Below are 17,594 nucleotides of genomic sequence, written 5' to 3' on the forward strand. Positions count from 1 at the left end.
CAGGACATATTGTAGTCATCTGTTTCATGTCACATGTTGATGTACAGCAGACAGTTGTGAGTCTCTGTAGTGTGTGTCCCTCCAGTCCCCCTGGGGGTACACTGTGTATAGCCTACTGACTGGGTTGGCCCTGTGGCCTGTGATAGGCTAGAGGGAATGCTCTCTTCCTGTCACTCAATGGGTTGGGACTCCTTCCTTTACTATGTGGTCTCCTTCAGGACCATAGGAGCTGACTGACAGGGGCGGTGTAGTAGAAACAGATCCACTAGGGACCGGCTCTCCCATGTATGACCTTACTGGCTCTCCCTAACTCAGGGGAAGGCAACTAGATTCAGCCGCGTGTCGATTTTTGTTGGTGCGCGTGGTCAGGGGCCGGAACACAGTTGCACTGAACAAGAATATAAATGTAACATGTAAAGTGTTGGTCCCATCAGCTGAAATAAAAGATCCCAGAAATGTTCCAGATGCACAAAAAGCTTTTTTCTCAAAAATGTTGTGCACAAATTTGTTTACATCCCTGGTAGTGAGCATTTCTCCTTTGCCAAAATAAACCATCCAACTGAAAGGTGGGCATATCAAGAAACTGATTTAACAGCATGATCATTACACAGGTGTATCTAATGCAGGGGACAATAAAAGGCCACTCTAAAAATGTGTGCAGTTTTGTTACATGCCACAGATGTCTCAAGTTTTAAGGAAGTGTGCATTTGGCATGCTGACTGCAGGAATGACCACCAGGGCTGTTGCCAGATAATTGTATGTTAATTTCTCTACCATAAGAGTTAATTAACGTCATTTTAGAGAATTTGCCAGTACGTCCAACCGGGCCCCACAACCACAGACCACGTGAATGGCTTCTTGTTGGCGAGTGGTTTGCTGATGTCAATGTTGTAAACAGAGTGCCCCATGGTGGCGGTTGGGTTATGATATGGGCAGGCATAAGCTACGGACAACGAACACAATTACATTTTATTGGTGGCAATTTGAATGCACAGAAATACCATGACTAGATCCTGAGGCCCATTTGTTAAGGTACTGTATCTGTGACCAACAGTTCCATATCTGTATTCCCAGTCATGTGAAATCCATAGATTAGGGCCTAATTCATTTATTTCAATTGACTGATTTCCTCATATGAACTGTATCAACTAAGCCCTAAAATAGATTGTTTTGAAAATAGCAATAATTTCATATCTTCAGTATATTTAGACACAATCACATATCCATTTTTTTTGTGTGGGAATACTTGGGAACAGATTTATTAAATGAAACACATTTTTTGCTGAATTCCTGGTGATTTTAGTATTTTTTGACAAAATATTCAACAAAAAAATGTATAAATAATAAGAATTGGCTAAAAACTTTGGGGGTGCCTAAAAAAATCTCCCGCAGGCCAGTTTTGGCCCCTGGGCCACCTGTTGCCATCCTCTGCCCTAACTCATCCCCCTGCATCGCTCTGTGTGTGTGACAGCCCCTACTGATCAAAGCCTTATACACAGCTGCCATAGGAATCACATAAGGAGAGAGGGATGATATGAGAGGAAAGGGGAAAGCATTGGAGGAGAGGAGAAGAGATGAGGAGATGAGAGGAAGAGTAGAGAATGGAGGAAGAGAGCAGGAAAGTAAAAGAGAGGAGAGGAAAGGAGAAGAGTAAAGGAGAGAATGAGAGGATTAAAGGAAAGCTGAGAGACGGGAGGAGAGGAGAAACAGGCCTGGTTATCTGGTTATCTGAGCTGGAGATGAGATATTGTAGTCATTCTGATCCCTCTCCCCTCTCCATCCTCCTCTTTGCTCTCTCTCTCTCTCTCTCTCTCTCTCTCTCTCTCTCTCTCTCTCCATCACAGACAAGCTGCTCCTTGAGCCCAGGGACAGAGAATGTCTGCCCGCAGTTCTATGAGACCAAGACAATGCTATCGATTTTTATATGATATTGCATCAAATGGTTTCATCGTTCAGGGAGCACCAAACCAGGGCTGCTATTTCGTTTTCCCTGCAGTGGATGGGAGCATTGTTTGTGCCATCCATCGACTGGCTGGATTGAATTGGACTAGCAGGGAATTGCATGCGTCGTTATCATCGGATGAGTAACTTCAGAGAAAATGAGGAGAATAAAAAGCTACTTCAAATACTCCAGGTTATTTGTCTTGTTGAAAATAGCAGAAGTTGATGTGCTGCTCTCTCTATCTCTCTCTCTGTGCTGTAATGAGATGGTTGAGGAGCGTCTCTAAGACAACAGAGGAGAGGGTTTGGGGAGTTCAGCGAGCTTCTTCCTGTTTGCCTTTCCTCTATTAGAATCCACTTGTGGAGCTTCAGATCAAAGCTGTATCTGAAGCATCATCTGCTAACAGCCTGTGCTGTGTGTATTTGACTTGCTAATTCCACTCATCGTCATTATTATCATTGTTATTATTAAGTGAAATCCTGTGACAGGCAGGGCCCTGTATTCACACACTTTAGTGTGTCTGTGTGTTTTGATTCTTCTCATCTCAGCCTCCTGCCATCTGTTGCTTTTTATTGACATTTTGATTGAACCTTTATTTATCCAGGCAAATCAATCAAGAACAAATTCTTATTTACAATGACGGCCTGGCAATTCTACAGTTGCATGATGAACACTTCTTTTAATAGGGGATATAGTCAACTCAATGCCAGGCGACCGTCTGCGAGGGAGTGCAGCAGAAATAAAAACACAGGCCACAGGTCCAGAGGGGTGGACGTTAGGGGAGGGCCAGCTAGTATGGGCCAGACTGTTGAGGCGAGGACGGAGAGTGTGTTGCCCTTGTGAGAATTCCTCTCGCTGCCTAACGCCAACGCTTTTGATTTCCACTCTGGGCGTACGCAGCCCCCCATAAAACATTCAGAAGGCTTTGGCCCCTCAGAGCTCCGACAGAGAGAAGGATGGAGGGAAAACAGGTAAGATGTTTTAAAAAGGCTCAGGTTTGACCTTAGTATTACAAGAGGATTTTTTTCAGGATTTAATATCTGAGTTCCCCCACTTAAGTCATTTCTGAAATGGACCTAATACATTCCATCAATACCCGAGATCTCAGATAATTCATAGATATCCGCTGGACATGACTCCCTGTAATGTTAAGATTTATAATAATAGCTCCTGGCGCTATCCCTTTGGTATACCCTTCCAAGTAGACCTGCCATTCTGCTACAGACAGCACAGACAGACAGCACAGACAGAAAGACTGACAGACATACCATTCTTTGCTTGGGAGCTCATCATCTTAGGGGTCCGGCGACAGTTAGGGTCAGTGCCCATTGAGACGTGTTCTGACCATGGTGTGTGTGTGTGTGTGTGTGTGTGTGAGTGGATCCTGGAGGACTTACTCACTCAGGGTTCATGTGAGGAGCAGCACTGCACCCGGGATGGTATATGTATAGATGGGTTGACGTAGTGGAGGAATGTGGGGGTCCCTCTGACCCAGTGAAACTACCCCCTCCTCTCCTACTACTCTCCTCCTCTCCTCTCCACCGCTCTGCCCACCAGGGGGGCTCCTGGCCTCTGGTGAGCCCCTTCCTGTCTCTCTGGGAAGTCCCATGTCAGGGTGACATGCTGAATCTCCTGCCTGGCTGCACTCATCTACCCAGGCCTTGATCTGCTGGTTGGAGAAGTACTGGGTCTGAGTACCCCCCTCTCTCTTTCTCTCTCGCTCTCTCGTTCTCTCTCTCTTTTGTTCTCTGTCTTTTTCTCTCTTCCTCTCTCTCTTATTTGCTCTCTCTCTTTATCTCTCTCTCTCTTTCTCTCTCCCTCTCTCGCTCCCTCTTCCATTCACAGCCTTTTCAGATCTGATTACTGTGAAGCCCCCAGGGCAAGAGCGAATCAGGAGCGAGAGAGTTATTGAGAAAATGGCCCCCTCTCTCTCTCTCTCTCTCTCTCTCAATGGCCTCCTGATCACCAACTCCCTCGGCCCCATCTACGAGGCGGCCAGGAGACGGAGGCTGAATGACAATAAGGTCTCACCTCATCTCTCTAGATATATCTTCAGGTGGCCTTGTATATCGCCACGTGGTGGTGTGTGCTACAAACACCTGTTCTATGCATTATGTTTATTTATGCTGTCAATTGGTAGAGGGGGTGCTGATTGGGTAGCTTATCACATAACCATTAGTCATTCAACCACACTTCCTCATGGAGAGGGTTCCTGGTTGGTGAGGAACATCTTAGTGTAGTAGAATCATAGTAGAACCATTGTGGGAGGGTACGTCTCATAGTGAAACCATAGTCTTGTAGCGGAACCGTAGTGTTGTAGTGGAAATGTAGTCTTGTTGTGGAACCATAGTCATGTAGTGGAACCGTAGTCGTGTAGTGCAACCACAGTATTGTAGTGGAACCATAGTCTTTTAGTGGAACCATAGTCTTGTGGTGGAACCACGGTCTTGTAGTGAAACCACAGTATTGTAGTGGAACCACAGTCTTGTAGTGAAACCATAGTCTTGTAGTGGAACCACAGTAGTCTTGTAGTGGAACCACAGTCTTGTAGTGAAACCATAGTCTTGTAGTGGAACCACAGTCTTGTAGTGGAAACACAGTCTTGTAGTGAAACCATAGTCTTGTAGTGGAACCACAGTCTTGTAGTGAAACCATAGTTTTGTAGTGGAACCACAGTCTTGTAGTGAAACCATAGTCTTGTAGTGGAACCACAGTCTTGTAGTGAAACCATAGTCTTGTAGTGGAACCACAGTCTTGTAGTGAAACCATAGTCTTGTATTGGAACCACAGTCTTGTAGTGAAACCATAGTCTTCTAGTGTAACCACAGTCTTGTAGTGAAACCATAGTCTTGGAGTGGAACCACAGTCTTGTAGTGAAACCATAGTCTTGTAGTAGAACCATAGTCTTGTAGTGGAACCACAGTCTTGTAGTGGAACCAAGAAGCTGCAGTGTGGCACCGTGTGGAGGGAACCGTGAGAAACTGACAGCACTTCAGCACCAGTGTGACATTTATCATGAGGCAGAGATTGTCATTCATTTGTGCAAACTTGTGCGCTGGGCCTAATGGGCTGCTGTTGGCCATGCTGATGAGCCCTGATGGATGACTGGTAGGACGGCCAGGGACGATGAGGGAGGAGTGATACACTGTCTGTCAGTCAGTCAGCAGAGCACACACGCTCACACACATACACACCATGTTACAGCAGCACTACACGCCACGCTGCAGTGCCTCTCTGACAGATGGGACCTCTCAGACACACTCAGCTTTAAGGAAACACTGATTTTGGGGCTCACTGGGGCCCACTGTATTATTCCTCTTTAATTGCTATACACATCTGAATATATCACACAGTTTATTGTTTAAACTGCCTTCATTTTGCTGGACCCCAGGAAGAGCAGCTAATGGGGATCCATAATAAATACAAATACAGTGTTTATTTTGTTTTGCATTAATCAATTATTTTCTCAATTTCTCAAATGCCACCACGCAGTACTTTACAACTACAAGCCTGAAATCCTTGTCTCTTTTGGACACCTCTTCCTGAGTGTCCTGTGTTTTGTTGGAGGTGCTTTGAGTTAGTCAGAAGGTGATGTGTCCACATTTTCCAAGTAGGGTGATAGTTTTGGCACACTGGGGCAGGAAGAGAAACTGTGGCGCAATGTGAATGTGGTGGAGTTTGGGTTTGGAAGCAGACTGGTAACTGTCATCAGCTGCTGCCATTGGATTTGTAGCTAGATGTTTCATCTCAGCAGGTTGTAACAGAGTTAATTATCCTCTAATCAAAATATATTCATTCAATGAAAAGACCAGAAGGTACATTTCAGGAGGGAGAAAGCTGCCACTCCAACTCTGAGTCAGGGCTGACTTTGTCAAAGTGACACAACAGAAGTCATATTTTGAAGTAAAGCTGTTCTAGTGGGAGTTGCTTTAGCACAGAGAGAACTACAGGCAGAGGCAGGGAAGTGACAGAGGCAGAGAGAGAGAGAGAGAGATTAGAGTGAGTAAGAGAGACGTCTGTATAATCTAACTCAGGGGAGAGGAAACAGACCAGAGGCCTCACATTTCAGGATTTCTATTTGGTTTCTGGTGCTCACTTCCCCATTGTAAAATAGATGTTCTCCGATGTGGAGACATATAGCTCCTGACAGATGTTTTTCTGTGTGCGTGCATGTATGTTTGTGTGTGTGTGTGATGGGGGAAATATTGATTTCTGTGTCATAGGCAAAGTTGCTGTACATGTATCAGTAATAACCACAGTCCCAAGTCTCTCATGTCATTTAATTCAAGTTTCAGGGAGTTCTGCTCTCCTGGTAAAGCTGGGCCTTTCTCATACCTTTCAGCTTACCTTCCCCCCTGTGATTGCCAGTAGTATCCCTGATTGGAGGGAGGTGTCACGTCCTGACCTTAGTTCCTTTTTTTTGTCTCTATTTTGGTTTGGTCGGGGCATGAGTTGGGGTGGGCATTCTATGTTTTTCACTCTATGTTTTGTTCTGTGTGTTGTATTTCTATGTGTTTGGCCTGGTATGGTTCCCAATCAGAGGCAGCTGTCAATCTGATTGAGAACCATACTTAGGTAGCCTGTTCCCACCTGTGTTTGTGGGTAGTTGTTTTCTGTTTTTGTATTCTGTACCAGACAGAACTATTTCGGTTTCGTTCATTCTCGTTTGTTGTTTTTCCATTCAGTGTTCAATTCATAATAAAAGATGAACACGTACCACGCTGCACCTTGGTCCTCACCTTCTTCAACCCACGACACATGTTACAGGAGGCTAGGAATATGAGGGAACAGTAGGATGGTTCTGATGTTATAGTTAATGGCAGGTTGCCCCTCTCTTTGACAAGAGTCATTTAGTCATCCCTCCAATCGAAGCAATGATTTCTGCTTCCTCCGCCATACCGACCGCCTTCCTATATGAATGCATAATGAACACCTATCAAGTAGTGGCTCAGATCTGTAAATGGGAGTAGGGTGCTGTTAAAATGGGCCATATTTTAGTGAACTGCTTCAAGGTAATGTTCTTAAATGTGTCATTTATGATATTCCTCAATAGAGAATGATCACTGCCGCAGGGATGAATTTTCAGTTAGTGGTCAATTTCTTAGTCAGGTGCCCTGACATGGCCAACCAATTACCGTAGTGAGCAGGGAGGCAGGCAGGCAAGGAGGCAGGCAGACAAGAAGCATTGCTTCCAGCCCACACTGAATGAAGAAGGGAGGGAAGGCTGTAAACTTGAGGTGTGTTTACTTGAGGATCTGAATGTTGAAAGATACTATGTGCAGTACCAGTCAAAAGTTTGGACACATCCAGGGTTTTTCTTTATCTTAAATATTTTTCTACATTGTAGAATAATAGTGAAGACATCAAAACTATGAAGTAACACATATGAAATGTAGTAAACAGTGTTAAACCAATCAAAATATATTTTAGATTTTAGATTATTCAAAGTATGCCTTTTTTAAATTATTTGAATCATTATTATTTTTAATTTTTTTTGTTACCCCTTTTTGGTGGTATTCAATTGGTAGTTACAGTCTTGTCCCATCGCTGCAACTCCCGTACAGACTCAGGAGAGGCGAAGGTCAAGAGCTGTGCATCCTCCGAAACACAACCCAGCCAAGCCACACTGCTTCTTGACACAATGCCTGCTTAACCCGGAAGCCAACCTCACCAATGTGTCAGAGGAAACACTACACCTGGCGACCGTGTCAGCGTCATTGTGCCCGGCCCACCATAGGAGTCGCTAGTGCGTGATGGGACAAGAACATCCCAGCCACGTTTCATCTTCAATGCCCTTGCTGATGGAAGGAGGTTTTCACTCTCACGATACATGGCCCCATTCATTCTTTCCTTTACACGGATCAGTCGTCCTGGTCCCTTTGCAGAAAAACAGCCCCAAAGCATGATGTTTCCACCCTCATGCTTCACAGTAGGTATAGTGTTCTTTGGATGCAACTCAGCATTCTTTGTCCTCCAAACACAACGAGTTGAGTTTTTACCAAAAAGTTATATTTTGGTTTCATCTGACCATATGACATTCTCCCAATCTTCTTCTGGATCATCCAAATGCTCTCTAGCAAACTTCAGACGGGCCTGGACATGTACTGGCTTAAGCAGGGGGACACGTCTGGCACTGCAGGATTTGAGTCCCTGGCGGCGTAGTGTGTTACTGATGGTAGGCTTTGTTACTTTGGTCCCAGCTCCCTGCAGGTCATTCACTGGGTCCCCCCGTGTGGTTCTGGGATTTTTGCTCACCGTTCTTGTGATCATTTTGACCCCCACGAGGTGAGATCTTGCGTGGAGCCCCAGATCGAGGGAGATAATCAGTGGTCTTGTATGTCTTCCATTTCCTAATAATTGCTCCCACAGTTGATTTCTTCAAACCAAGCTGCTTACCTATTGCAGATTCAGTCTTCCCAGCCTGGTGCAGGTCTACAATTTAGTTTCTGGTGTCCTTTGACAGCTCTTTGGTCTTGGCCATAGTGGAGTTTGGAGTGTGACTGTTTGAGGTTGTAGACAGGTGTCTTTTATACTGATAACAGGTGCCATTAATACAGGTAACGAGTGGAGGACAGAGGAGCCTCTTAAAGAAGAAGTTACAGGTCTGTGAGAGCCAGAAATCTTGCTTGTTTGTAGGTGACCAAATACTCATTTTCCACCATAATTTGCAAATAAATTCATTAAAAATCCTACAATGTGATTTTCTGGATTTGTTTTTCTGATTTTGTCTGTCATAGTTGAAGTGTACCTATGATGAAAATTATCATCTTTTTAAGTGGGAGAATTTGTGGCTGACTAAATACTTTTTTGCCCCACTGTATTATTTGACTAAAACATAATCATTTCCAACCTTGCCTTTGTATACGATCAGATACCGTGCCATCAGAAAGTATTCACATCACTTTACTTTTTTTGCAGTTTGTTGTGTTACTGCCAGAATTGAAAATGGATTCAATTTAGATTTTGTCACTGGCCTACACACAATACCCCATAGGGCTCTATTTTAATAAACCTAACGCCATGGTGAATCTAAGTGCAGGCGGTAGCGCTATAGGTTCAGGGATGTGTCGAGGCTTGGCCCCTCAAATCAAATCAAATCAAATTTTATTTGTCACATACACATGGTTAGCAGATGTTAATGCGAGTGTAGCGAAATGCTTGTGCTTCTAGTTCCGACAATGCAGTAATAACGAACAAGTAATCTAACTAACAATTCCAAAAAACTACTGTCTTATGCACAGTGTAAGGGGATAAAGAATATGTACATAAGGATATATGAATGAGTGATGGTACAGAGCAGCATAGGCAAGATACAGTAGATGATATCGAGTACAGTATATACATATGAGATGAGTATGTAAACCAAGTGGCATAGTTAAAGTGGCTAGTGATACATGTATTACATAAGGATGCAGTCGATGATATAGAGTACAGTATATACGTATGCATATGAGATGAATAATGTGGGGTAAGTAACATTATATAAGGTAGCATTGTTTAAAGTGGCTAGTGATATATTTACATCATTTCCCATCAATTCCCATTGATTAAAGTGGCTGGAGTAGAGTCAGTGTCATTGACAGTGTGTTGGCAGTAGCCACTCAATGTTAGTGGTGGCTGTTTAACAGTCTGATGGCCTTGAGATAGAAGCTGTTTTTCAGTCTCTCGGTCCCAGCTTTGATGCACCTGTACTGACCTCGCCTTCTGGATGACAGCGGGGTGAACAGGCAGTGGCTCGGGTGGTTGATGTCCTTGATGATCTTTATGGCCTTCCTGTAGCATCGGGTGGTGTAGGTGTCCTGGAGGGCAGGTAGTTTGCCCCCGGTGATGCGTTGTGCAGACCTCACTACCCTCTGGAGAGCCTTACGGTTGAGGGCGGTGCAGTTGCCATACCAGGCGGTGATACAGCCCGCCAGGATGCTCTCGATTGTGCATCTGTAGAAGTTTGTGAGTGCTTTTGGTGACAAGCCAAATTTCTTCAGCCTCCTGAGGTTGAAGAGGCGCTGCTGCGCCTTCCTCACGATGCTGTCTGTGTGAGTGGACCAATTCAGTTTGTCTGTGATGTGTATGCCGAGGAACTTAAAACTTGCTACCCTCGCTTAAAACTTGCTACCCTCGCTTAAAACTTGCTACCCTCCCTCCTCACTGACCAATCAGAACGTGCTCCATGGAGAAATATGTTGTTGCCTCAGGTTGTGTGTTTACAGTCTTTTATGTGTTGCCTTGGAATCAACTCAAATTCCAATGTTAGTCCGTTATAGTTGTTAAATGACTTACAGAAACAAAATAACAAAATGTAGACCAATCCCATCTTTGATAAATAGGATAACTTGAACCCATTTGCAGTCCACATTGTTCTAAGTAATTGCATGGCTTCAATAGCATTAACACTGATATAGGGGCTAGGCCTACTGTAAATTACATTATGGCTGAGCATGGACATTGTCAATAAGCAAGATTAAATTAATTATTGATAAGGCCTAAAAAGAGAACTAATAATTCAAATTGATTTCAAAACAAAACGAAACAACAACAACAAAGGCTAGGTCACATTTACAGGCACCATCATTTCTCCCCGTGGGCCTGTAATGTTAAAACAACACAAACTAGGAGGGTTTTATGCACATCCAGAACTGGACCTGCATGTCTAAAATAATGGGAGTGTTATTTCTTAAAACTGCGTTGTTGGTTAAGGGCCTGTAAGTACTTCACTGTTGTATTTGGCGCATGTGACAAATCAAATTTGATTTGATTTAATAGAGTTTAACATGATTTTTCAATGACTACGTCATCTCTGTACCCCACACATACAATTATCTGTAAGGTCCCGCAGTAGAGCAGTGAATTTCAAACACAAAGACCATAGAGGTTTTCCAATGTCTCACAAAGAAGCATTTGTAAATGGGTTAAAGCTGACATTTAATATCCCTTTGAGAATGGGGAAGTTATTAATTACCCAGTCACTACAAAGATACAGGCGTCCTTCCTAACTCAGTTGCCGGAAAGGAAGGAAACCTCTCAGAGATTTCAACATGAGGCCAAGGGTGACTTTAAAACCGTTACATAGTTTAATGACTGTGATGGGAGAACACTGAGGGTTGATCAACAATACTAACCTAAGAAGGAAGGCTGTACAGAATAAAAATATTCTAAAACATGCATCCTGTTTGCAACAAGGAACTAAAGTCAAACTGCCAAAAAAATACAATCATCGCAACTCTGCAGATTTTGTTGTGAGGATATAGAAGCTATAGGCCATTTATTTTTGGTATTGCCCTCAGGTAGCCTGTTTCTGGTCTCATATAACATTGACATTGATCTAAAATTGACCCTAGAAATAGTACTGTTAGGAGATCTGGAGAGACCGGGTCAGTCAATTACTAATATACTAATACTCTTAGTAAAAGTATTTATCTTCAACTCGCAATCTGTGGATTCTATTAGATTAGATAGATTGAAATTGAATGTTAAACATCACAGCATAGTTGAAAGATATGTAGTGTGTAGGAATCTGAAGAGGGTGGCCAGCAGAGATAGATGGGATGGGCTGAGGGAAGCTGAGGGTTGGGATGTGGAATTGGAGACACGTGGGAGTGGAGTTGCTGTGCGGGGGATAGAATGCCGGTCAAAGATATAATTTCAAAAATAAAACATAACAAAAGTAAGTTTGAATGACACTGAGGGACAGTGTTCTTACAGCTAATGCCTGTTTGCCTGAGGCTGATGCCGTATAGGTGTTTGTACACGCATATACACACACTCTCATTCAAATGCAGACACGGACACACATGCACTCAAACATATTCAGCTGTTGTGATTGTTGTTGTCCTTGAAGTCTTTTGTTTTTTGTTTTCTGTTTTCCTTTGTCTTTCTCTTTTTTCTGTTTTGTTCATTTAGTTGGTTGTTGGTGCATTGGGTGACGGGGGCTGTTGGTGCATTGGGTGACGGGGGGCTGTTGGTGCATTGGGTGACGGGGGTTGTTGGTGCATTGGGTGACGGGGGGCTGTTGGTGCATTGGGTGACGGGGGGTTGTTGGTGCATTGGGTGACGGGGGGCTGTTGGTGCATTGGGTGACGGGGGGTTGTTGGTGCATTGGGTGACGGGGGGCTGTTGGTGCATTGGGTGACGGGGGGCTGTTGGTGCATTGGGTGACGGGGTTGTTGGTGCATTGGGTGACGGGGGTTGTTGGTGCATTGGGTGACGGGGGCTGTTGGTGCATTGGGTGACAGGGGTTGTTGGGGGGTTGTTGGTGCATTGGGTGACGGGGGTTGTTGGTGCATTGGGTGACGGGGGCTGTTGGTGCATTGGGTGACGGGGGGCTGTTGGTGCATTGGGTGACGGGGGTTGTTGGTGCATTGGGTGACGGGGGGTTGTTGGTGCATTGGGTGACGGGGGCTGTTGGTGCATTGGGTGACGGGGGCTGTTGGTGCATTGGGTGACGGGGGCTGTTGGTGCATTGGGTGACGGGGGCTGTGCATTGGGTGACGGGGGTTGTTGGTGCATTGGGTGACGGGGGGTTGTTGGTGCATTGGGTGACGGGGGTTGTTGGTGCATTGGGTGACGGGGGGCTGTTGGTGCATTGGGTGACGGGGGGTTGTTGGTGCATTGGGTGACGGGGGGTTGTTGGTGCATTGGGTGACGGGGGGCTGTTGGTGCATTGGGTGACGGGGGGCTGTTGGTGCATTGGGTGACGGGGGGTTGTTGGTGCATTGGGTGACGGGGGGTTGTTGGTGCATTGGGTGACGGGGGGTTGTTGGTGCATTGGGTGACGGGGGCTGTTGGTGCATTGGGTGACGGGGGGCTGTTGGTGCATTGGGTGACGGGGGCTGTTGGTGCATTGGGTGACGGGGGCTGTTGGTGCATTGGGTGACGGGGGTTGTTGGTGCATTGGGTGACGGGGGGTTGTTGGGCATTGGGTGACGGGGGGCTGTGGTGCATTGGGTGACGGGGGGTTGTTGGTGCATTGGGTGACGGGGGGTTGTTGGTGCATTGGGTGACGGGGGTTGTTGGTGCATTGGGTGACGGGGGGCTGTTGGTGCATTGGGTGACGGGGGGCTGTTGGTGCATTGGGTGACGGGGGGCTGTTGGTGCATTGGGTGACGGGGGGCTGTTGGTGCATTGGGTGACGGGGGGCTGTTGGTGCATTGGGTGACGGGGGGCTGTTGGTGCATTGGGTGACGGGGGTTGTTGGTGCATTGGGTGACGGGGGTTGTTGGTGCATTGGGTGACGGGGGGGGCTGTTGGTGCATTGGGTGACGGGGGGCTGTTGGTGCATTGGGTGACGGGGGGCTGTTGGTGCATTGGGTGACGGGGGGTTGTTGGTGCATTGGGTGACGGGGGGTTGTTGGTGCATTGGGTGACGGGGGTTGTTGGTGCATTGGGTGACGGGGGGCTGTTGGTGCATTGGGTGACGGGGGGCTGTTGGTGCATTGGGTGACGGGGGCTGTTGGTGCATTGGGTGACGGGGGGTTGTTGGTGCATTGGGTGACGGGGGCTGTTGGTGCATTGGGTGACGGGGGGCTGTTGGTGCATTGGGTGACGGGGGGCTGTTGGTGCATTGGGTGACGGGGGGCTGTTGGTGCATTGGGTGACGGGGGCTGTTGGTGCATTGGGTGACGGGGGCTGTTGGTGCATTGGGTGACGGGGGGCTGTTGGTGCATTGGGTGACGGGGGGCTGTTGGTGCATTGGGTGACGGGGGGCTGTTGGTGCATTGGGTGACGGGGGGCTGTTGGTGCATTGGGTGACGGGGGCTGTTGGTGCATTGGGTGACGGGGGGTTGTTGGTGCATTGGGTGACGGGGGTTGTTGGTGCATTGGGTGACGGGGGCTGTTGGTGCATTGGGTGACGGGGGCTGTTGGTGCATTGGGTGACGGGGGGCTGTTGGTGCATTGGGTGACGGGGAGTTGTTGGTGCATTGGGTGACGGAGGGCTGTTGGTGCATTGGGTGACGGGGGCTGTTGGTGCATTGGGTGACGGGGGTTGTTGGTGCATTGGGTGACGGGGGCTGTTGGTGCATTGGGTGACGGGGGTTGTTGGTGCATTGGGTGACGGGGGCTGTTGGTGCATTGGGTGACGGGGGGCTGTTGGTGCAAATGATCCAGAATGCGGCAGCCCACCTGGTGTTCAACCATCCCAAGTTCTCCAAAGGCACCTCGCTTCTCTGTACACTCCATTGACGTCCAGTCAAAGCTCGTGGTACTTGCCTACGGAGCAGCAAGATGAACTGCCCCTCTCTACTTTTCATGCTATGCTTAAACCCTACACCCCAAACCAAGCACTCCATTCTGACACCTCTGGTCTCTTGGCCCTCCCACCCTTACAGGGTTTCAGCACCCGCTCAGCCCAATCAAAACTCTTCTCTGTTCTGCCATCCTAATGGTGGAACGTGTTTCTCCCTGAAGCTAGGACAGCAGAATCCCTGCCCATCTTACAAAAACGTCTGAAACCCTACCTCTTCAAAGAGTATCAAATCAAATCAAATTGTATTTGTCACATACACATGTTTAGCAGATGTTAATGTGAATGTAGCGAAATGCTTGTGCTTCTGGTTCCCACCATGCAGTAATAACTAACAAGTCATCTAACCTAACAATTTCCCAACAAATACCTTATACGTGTATTTCAATATATGAATGAGTGATGGCCGAACGGCATAGGCAAGATGCAGTAGATGGTATAGAGTACATCTACTGCATCTTGCCTATGCCGTTCAGCCATCGCTCATTCATATTATGTACATATTCTTATATTCTTATTTTTACTAGCTCTGACCTTGCTAATAGCTTTATTTATTTATTTTATTTTATTTAACCTTTATTTAACCAGGTAGGCTAGTTGAGAACAAGTTCTCATTTGCAACTGCGACCTGGCCAAGATGAAGCGTAGCAATTCAACACATACAACAACAGAGTTACACATGGAATAAACAAAACATACAGTCAATAATACAGTAGAACAAAAGAAAACAAAAAGTCTATATACAGTGAGTGCAAATGAGGTAAGATAAGGAAACAAATAGGCCATGGTGGCGAAGTAATTACAATATAGCAATTAAACACTGGAAGGGTAGATCGGCAGAAGATGAATGTGCAGGTAGAGATACTGGGGTGCAAAGGAGCAAAATAAATAAATACCAGTATGGGGATGAGGTAGGTAGATAGATGGGCTGTTTACAGATGGGCTATGTACAGGTGCAGTGATCTGTAAGCTGCTCTGACAGCTGGTGCTTAAAGCTAGTGAGGGAGATGTGAGTCTCCAGCTTCAGAGATTTTTGCAATTCGTTCCAGTCATGGGCAGCAGAGAACTGGAAGGAAAGACAACCAAAGGGGGAATTGGCTTTGGGGGTGACCAGTGAGATATACCTGCTGGAGCGCGTGCTACGGGTGGGTGCTGCTATGGTGACCAGTGAGATATACCTGCTGGAGTGCATGCTACGAGTGGGTGCTGCTATGGTGACCAGTGAGCTGAGATAAGGCGGGGCTTTACCTAGCAGAGACTTGTAGATAACCTGTAGCCAGTGGGTTTGGCGACGAGTATGAAGCGAGGGCCAACCAACGAGAGCGTACAGGTCAATGGTGGGTTGTGTATGGGGCTTTGGAGACAAAACGGATGGCACTGTGATAGACTGCATCCAGTTTGTTAGAGTGTTGGAGGCTATTTTATAGATGACATCACCTGAAGTCGAGGATCGGTAGGATGGTCAGTTTTACGAGGGTATGTTTGGCAGCATGAGTGAAGGATGCTTTGTTGCGATATAGGAAGCCGATTCTAGATTTAATTTTGGATTGGAGATGCTTAATGTGAGTCTGGAAGGAGAGTTTACAGTCTAACCAGACACCCAGGTATTTGTAGTTATCCACGTATTCTAAGTCAGAACCGTCCAGAGTAGTGATGCTGGACGGGCAGGCAGGTGCGGGCAGTGATCGATTGAATAGCATGCACTTAGTTTTACTTGCATTTAAGAGCAGTTGGAGGCCACGGAAGGAGAGTTATATGGCATTGAAGCTCGTCTGGAGGTTAGTTAACCACAGTATCAAGTAGGGGCCAGAAGTATACAGAATTGTGTCGTCTGCGTAAAGGTGGATCAGAGAATCACCAGCAGCAAGAGCAACATAATTGATGTATACAGAATAGCTACTTTATTGAAGAAAAATGTAATTACCATGACGGTGAGATGTGGTTGTCCCACCTATTTTAAGATGAATGCACTAATTGTAAGTCGCTCTGGATAAGAGTGCATGCTAAATTACTAAAAAGTACATGTAAAATGTCAGAATGTCCTGAATCGACCCTCTTAAAGTGTGATGATGTTTCCACTGAGTTATAAGTCATTTCACCCTTTTAAACAACCTTCATTGTCAATATTCAGCAGTCTTATAGCTGTGAGCTCATTTTTCATAAGTGAATAATCCCATGCCCTGTGCCCAGAGGCTTGGCATCACTCAGCTGACTGGCATTTTCACACCATCACTGCTTTTTACTGTTCAGCTGGGACTTGGAAGGCCATAGTGGATGATTCATGCCGTTTCCTTTCTCCAGCGTGCTCTTTTAAGTAGACTGATATAATCCACTCTGTAGTGCGTCCCAGTGGAAAGCATGGCTGCAGGCTTGATAGAGGCCTGATACAGGGCTGATACAGAGTTGACACGCCCATACACCACCCCACAACACCCACAAGGTTAATGTGAATGAGAGATCAATTGTGAAGGTCACGACCGCTGGCTAAATCCTGCCCTCTCAGTCTGGCATGGAGTCAGCTGTGTTTTAGAGATGGTGATGCTTACTAATACACGTGTGTGTGTTCAGGAGGGAAGAGGATGCTCTGAGGGAGCCTGATTGAGAGTCTCAGGTCTGAGTAGTGAACTCTTTCTCTTGGCCCGTCTCATCCCCATGTCTTTCTGTGTTTGACAGCCTTCGCACACTCACCGCCAAGCTCCCGGCTCATTTTTTACAGACGACAGGAGAGTAGAGCTATCCCACTGAATTACTGACACACTCCAACCAGTCCTGACTGACTCACAGCAGCCAGCCAGGGGATTCACTCCCACCCAGCCCATGTGGTTGGTGGATGGCCCAGCAACCTGGCTGTGACAGTGGGCAGTGTAGTATATATGGTGGTGGAGGGACTGGAGCCGATGGGGAGGGGAATGTACTTAATTAGAATTAGAATTTGGTGGGTGTTATATTTTTCCTATTTCACACTTGTACAAGTGTGTATTAATTGGAAATATGTTTTTCTTCATTTACCAACTACCCCTGAGACACCCTCAGACAGTGGGGTCACGGCCAGGGTCTGCCATTATCAAAAGCGACCCTGGAGCAATTAGGGTTTAAGTGCCTTTCTCAAGGGCACATCAGCAGATTTTTCACCTTGTCAGCTCAGGGATTCAAACTAGCATTTTTTTTTGTTTTTGGTTACTTGCCCAACGCTCTAACTGCTATGCTATCTATCTTTACCAGGCACTTCCTGTGCTTGTTCCACCACCCAGACACCGAGTTCCCTATTGGACAGGAAGTGTGTGTAGGTGTGTGAGCACCAGTCAGTGTGTAGAGACTTTTAATGGTCCTATTTGTCCTGCCTGGTTCCTCTTCACTCAGTAGGTCATTCCATGACAATTAGGCCGCTACTGCACTCTCCTGCTCTGCTCACCC

General features: G+C 46.3%; 1 protein-coding gene across 16 annotated transcripts in view; it reads left to right on the forward strand.

Moving 5' to 3' along the window:
* LOC112257639 (RNA-binding protein Musashi homolog 2) overlaps window positions 1–17,594 on the forward strand; it is a 432,435-nt gene that overhangs the window by 329,907 nt on the left and 84,934 nt on the right. The gene's annotated exons all lie outside the window — the stretch shown is intronic.

Source organism: Oncorhynchus tshawytscha, linkage group LG09 (genome assembly GCF_018296145.1).
Source record: "Oncorhynchus tshawytscha isolate Ot180627B linkage group LG09, Otsh_v2.0, whole genome shotgun sequence".
Lineage (NCBI taxonomy): Eukaryota > Metazoa > Chordata > Actinopteri > Salmoniformes > Salmonidae > Oncorhynchus > Oncorhynchus tshawytscha.